This window comes from Sciurus vulgaris (assembly GCF_902686455.1).
Source record: "Sciurus vulgaris genome assembly, chromosome: 1".
Lineage (NCBI taxonomy): Eukaryota > Metazoa > Chordata > Mammalia > Rodentia > Sciuridae > Sciurus > Sciurus vulgaris.
In genome coordinates, this window is record NC_136461.1 from 22,974,082 (window position 1) to 22,980,109 (window position 6,028).

At 40.0% G+C, this 6,028-nt stretch overlaps 1 long non-coding RNA gene across 1 annotated transcript; it reads right to left on the minus strand.

Annotated features, from left to right (window-relative positions):
• Positions 1–2,251: 2,251 nt before the first annotated feature.
• LOC306643180 lies at positions 2,252–3,594 on the minus strand. The gene is made up of 2 exons (XR_013758839.1): positions 3,111–3,594; positions 2,252–2,559 (listed from the first exon to the last, which is right to left on the minus strand). It is a non-coding gene; the product is annotated as an uncharacterized lncRNA (long non-coding RNA).
• Between the last annotated feature and the right edge of the window lie 2,434 nt (positions 3,595–6,028).

Consider the following 6,028-nt stretch of genomic DNA (forward strand, 5'->3'; position numbering starts at 1 on the left):
ACAAGTCTTTTCCAAGGCCAGATATCCCAGTTGGATATTGAAATGTGAATGTAGATATACTGGTCAACTTCTTTCATGTAGATCTGGTCTCTGGTGGTTAAAAAGAGAAGCCTTCTACCCTGTTTCTCTGCTGCTTCCTTACTTGAGGCCCCAGCACCTCTGTCCTGAACCACTGCAGCCCATCATCAACCACCATCCCTAAAGGATCTCTCAGCTTCTACCCTCTCCAATTCATTCTCATTCATGCAACTAACATCATTGCACCCATAGTACAAATCAGGCAGAGTTTACAAGTATGGCCCTTCGGAGATTATCGAATAAAATATTTGAACATAGATCTGACTATATAACTGCTGGGCTTAGCAACCTTCAAGGCTCCCATTGCCCAAAGCAGATTCACAGTGAGAAATTCTGATTCAGAATGATTTGAGTGGTACCTGAACATGGATATTTTGGATAAATTAGAGTTTAATTTAATGCCTCCTCCAGATTCAGAAATGATTAACTTTCTAATTTCTCTGACACTTAATACTCTGCAATATGATCCCAATCTTCTACCCAGACTCACTAAATCAACACAATGTAGTCTCTTCCTAAATTTTGCCTTCCTTCCTTCCTATTCTCTAACCATACTACTACATACTGTTTCTGAGTACACCAAGCCTACTTTTTGAAGCTTAAACACATAGTTACAGTGCTCAGGAAATGCTGGCTCCATCATCACGGAGCATGTGCATCAAGTAGCCCCTTCCCCTTTTCTAGAGATGCTCCCTGACCATCCCTATCCCCTTCGGTGCTTTATTTGCTCCCTGTCCTCAGACCACTGGTCACTACCAGAAAATGTATTAGGTGTTTATTCTCTATCTTCTCTACTAGAAGTTAAACCCTATCAGAGCAGAATTTGCCTTGCTTCCTACTATATCCTGTGGTACTGAGTATCCAGCATGTGTGTGTAGATGCACACACACATGCTGGAGATTGAACTCTGTAGGGCCTCACACATGTTAAGTACATATTCTAAAATTAAGCTACACCCTGGCCCAATTTTCTTTTCTTTCTTCTTTTTTTTTTTTTTTGGTACCAGGGATTGGACCCAGGGGCACTTAACCACTGAGCCACATCCCCAGCCCTTTTATTTTTTATTTTTAATTTTGAGGGTCTCACTAAGTTGCTTAGAGTCTTGCTAAGTTGCTGAGGCTGGCTTTTAACTTGCAATCCTCCTGCCTCAGTCTCCCAAGAGGTGGGATTACAGGTGTGTGCCACCATGCGTGGCTCTCGGCCCAATCTTTAAGTAAACAATTCAGTAGCTTTTAGTACACTCACACAGCTGTACAACTGTTTTTACTAATTCCAGAATGTTTTCATAATAAAAAAAAAAAAAAAAAAAAAACTCCATATCCATTAGCAGTCTTTTCCATCTCCAACCCAGGCAACCACTAATGCTTCCAATTTTCTTGGAAATATACCTAGAAACAAATACCAACAATATTGGAATTGCTGGGTTGTACAGCAACTCAGAAAAGCCAAATCATTTTCAAAAGTGGCCACACTGTCAATTAACATTATAGCCAGCAATGTACAGCAATTCCAATTTCTCCACTCATGTTGAGTGATTGTCCATCTTTTTTATCATACCCACTCTAGAGGATATGATGAGCTATCTCATTGTGCATCAAACTCTTCTCATACTTTGAAACCCAGCTCAAGCCAGGCAGGGAGGTGCACACCTGTAATCCCAGTGACCAGGGAGGCTGAGGCAGAAGGATCTCAAGTTCAAGGCCAGCTTCAGTAACTTATCGAGACCCTGTCTCAAAAATAAAAAGGGCTGGAGGTAAAAAGTAAAAGTAAAAAAGCTCAGTGGTAGTGTGCCATTGGTCTCAGTACCACAAAAAATAAAAAAATAAAACCCAGCTCATATATGACATGTGCTCCAGGACAGCTGTAATAGACCCCTAATACTATAGTACCATGGTTCATCTATGCCTCCACTAATGCCCTTTCATTCAATGCCTATTGAGCATCTAATATGTGCCAAGCACCATTCTACATGCTGAAGATATGGTGAACGAAACAGACACAAAACATCCATCCCCTTTGCACCTTATATTCTGGTGGGGAGGCAAATAACGAGTTTGGGATAGGGATGCATGCCATAGAGAACACTGGAGCAGAGCAGAACAACAGCATGCCAGTGGGGTGGTGGAGACGATTTAAAATCGGGTGCTCACAAAAAGCCTAACTGAAACTTGAGCAGGAATTGGAAGTTTTAATGCAAGACATTCATGAGAGATATAAAGGAGGTATTAGGACATGAGTCTAAGGGTCCAGAGAATAGAGCTCAAGCAGATAGAGAAATGAAGGAACTAATGAAGAACCAGAAACTCATGAAGTGACCAATAAACTGGTTGGTGTCCTGGAAGGCAAGTATCTGTATCTGTATCCATTTTCTATTGTTGCTTTAACAAACTACCACAAACAACAGATTAATTATAGTTCTACAGAAGGCCCACATAGGACTAAAGTGAAGATGTTGGCAGGCTGGGTTCCTTGTTTCCTTGCCTCTTTTTTTTTTTTTTAATTTAATAACTTTAATGTGTTTATTTTTGCTTTAATCTTGTCAAGGGTGAATTTTTAGCTGTTCATTTTGTATACAACATAGAATTTTGTGATCTCATAAACACATTAGTCTTTACAATGCTAACTGTACCCCACCACACATCAAAGGGACCTGAATGACGTGCCATGCATCTTGAGTGACCATGGAAGCCACACACTCTGAGCTCAACTGCCAATAATGCTCCATCAAAGCAACGTTGCAACTTCGTTTCAAATGATTCTAAGAGACAAGTGCAAAATAGTACCAATAAAAACAGAAGAGTGCCAGGAGTAATGAAGTTTTGTCAAGATTTTGTTATATTTATCATGAATGCGCTTTAAGAGGAACTAATCAGAAAGCCTATTGATGTGAGCAGTCATTTGACCTGAGATTTAAAACAAAAATATGAAACACTTCACGAATTTGCGTGTCATCCTTGCGCAGGGGCCATGCTAATCTTCTCTGTATCGATCCAATTGTAGTATATGCGCTGCCGAAGCGAGCACTTCCTTGCCTCTTACATGTTCCAGAGGCTGCCCTTAATCCCTTCCTCCATCTTCAAAGTCGGCAACATTTTATCTCTAATTTCAGCCATGAAAGGTTCTCCACTTTGAAGAACCCATACTATTGGATCAGGTTCTCCCAGTTTACTCAGGACACACTTCCCATCTCAAAACTCTTAAACACATCTACTAAATTCCTTTTGCCACGTAAAATAATATTCACAGGTTCCAGGGACTTAGGATATGGTGTGTAGGGGCATGGACAGGGAGGTGCATCGTTCTGCAAATGAATAGCAAAACATTTCAAAAAGGAATAATCAACTATCATATTAACAGGTGAAAAACATTATCAGAGCTGGGCATAGTAGCCCACCTGTAATCCCAGTGGCCTGAGACTGAAGTAGGAGAATTGCAAGTTCAAAGCCATCCTCAGCAAAGTCTGGTGCTAAGCAACTTAGCGAGACCCTGTCTCTAAATACAAAATAGGGCTGGGGATGTGGCTCAGTGGCCACATCTGGTACCATTAAAAAAAAAAAAAAAAAAAAAAAAAAAAAGGCACAATGGCAATCATTGGTAATCCCAGCAACTCAGGAGGCTAAGGCAAGAGGATTTCAAGTTGAAGGCCAGTCTCAGCAATTTAGTAAGACCCATCCCAAAAAGGGTTGGGGATGTCATTCAGTGATAGAGTGCCCCTGGGTTCAATTCCCAGTATTGGGATGGGGAGGGAGTTGTATGATAATTGGCCATTGAATTAAGTTCCACAGATGTTCTGTTAGTATTTACATAGGAAGTTCCCATGGTGTCAAAACCTTCATTTAAAATGGGCTCAAAAGAGAAAAGCAGAAAGTACAATTCTGAATTTTGTTATGAAAAACAGAATGGTAGCTGAAGGGGTTAAGCAAGGTTTTTAAAATTTAAGAAGGGCGGGCATGTTTGAAAGCTGATGGGAATGATTTAGCAGAAAGAAAAGGTAATGAATAGGAGAGGGAATGTCTAAATTTGAGCCCTTCAAACAGGTAAGGGATGGAATCATGAGAGGAAGAGCTTGACCTAAAAAGGCAGGGAAGGTGGTAGAGTGCTTTGCCTAGCAATGTGTCAGGCCTGGGTTCAATTTCCACTATTGGATGAAAGAAATGAAGAAAACTCTGCAACTAAAGTGTAGTGCAGATGCAGGTGGGTGGGTAGAAACCTGTGGAAGTTTTGTTTCTATTTTCTAAGACCAAGAGGTTGGAAACTGAGTGAGAATGGGAAAGGCATTAAAAATTTCAGTGTTCAAGGAGAGTAGAAATGGAAATAATGTAGTAGGGCTATGAGATGGTACTAAAGTCTACAAGAAGTCATGACTAAACAGAGACCAAACCAATGCATTCAGTTGCACAAATGTAAAGAAGGGAGGACACTTAACCAAAAGTGGAGTCTGACAGTATAATGGGACAAGGCAAGCCAATTTTATACAGCCAAGAATGACTATCACAAAATCTAAACTGGGTAATAAGGATACAGTAAGATGAAAATTGGATAGGCAACAAGATCAAAGAATTATAGGTAAGTGGTACAACCATCCATTTTTAACTGTTGCCTATATCTATGCCTATGCATATGCCTACATCTAAATCCCCTCTCTAGTCTGAGATCCTCCAAAAGTAGGATCCGTGTCTTACCTTTTAACTCTTAATAGCTTAGCACATAAAGTTATCCAGATGTATAAATGCAAACTCATGGTTAAAGGTAAATTCCCTACCCACAAACTCTATGATAAACTTGCCATTTTTCTCATTGCTCTTCAAGGGTTTAAAACCTTGCAATGCTTCATCCAAATTTATGGTGTAAATAAACCCTTTCAAATGAGTTAAGATGCTGAATTCCCACTGTTGTATAGAAGAACTAAAATAATGTACCAGTTCTACCTGAACTATAGTTGAGTTTTCCCTTATTGAACACCTGGCTAATACAAAATCTTTGTACTTCCCAACCTCAAATTTAACCTCCTTGCAGTAACCTAGCAGGCCCAAAACAGATCTTCAGAATAGCAAGAGAGAAGGGGAGCAGACAAATGAAACTCAATTTGGAGGGAGAGGGAAAAAATGCACAAAGAACGTGTAAAATATGTTTTATTGTTCTTTAAAAGGGTTCAGGGTTTGGTTTTAAATCAGGCTGCACACCTTTGATCAGTCTGACATCTCTCACCATGTCAAACTGGCTTCAGCTAGCAATACTTCATTAAATCCAAAGAAAAAAATGTTTTGAGGGGAAAAAAAATCCAGTTCTGAGAACAATTAACATTAGTCTGTAATTTAAAATAAAATAAGGGCTAATGTTTCATGTTTTTATATACCCTTCTCCTCACATAGAACCAGTAATGCAGTTCTCAACTTGGGCAGGCATATTGGTACTGATAGAGACTGCATGTACGCACACACACGGGTACACGCGGGCACCCACACCTACTCTCCCCGCCCAAACAAAATTCAGAGTATGTCAAATGTAAAAGGTTTCTGATGGTATTGATCCAAGAGTTGAAAATCTATCTGAACTCAGAGGGTACGATATTTTGATCTTGAGTCTGTGTTAATCTATTGTCATGTTCAGAAATAAAAAGAATTTTGGATAGTACCACCATTTTTTTTACTTTAAAATTCTAGAAACAATGTCAAAAAGCATTATTTTGCTTTGTCTTCTGGGACGAGGGAGGACAGAATCTACAGATTTGTATTTAGTTAAAAGTCACAACTCCGGCAATAGGAATTAGGCAGTTCACATAGCCGGCCAACGTCTGAGGTATCATCAGAGAGACGAGGTCCCATGCCATTCCTACTGGCCTAGCTGACACTAACAAAACAGGAAGCTTATGGCTCTGCACAGCAAACTCCAGCAAGACAAGATGACTCTAAGCCTGTATTCAGAGCCTTAGAAGCAGGGCACTGCTTTG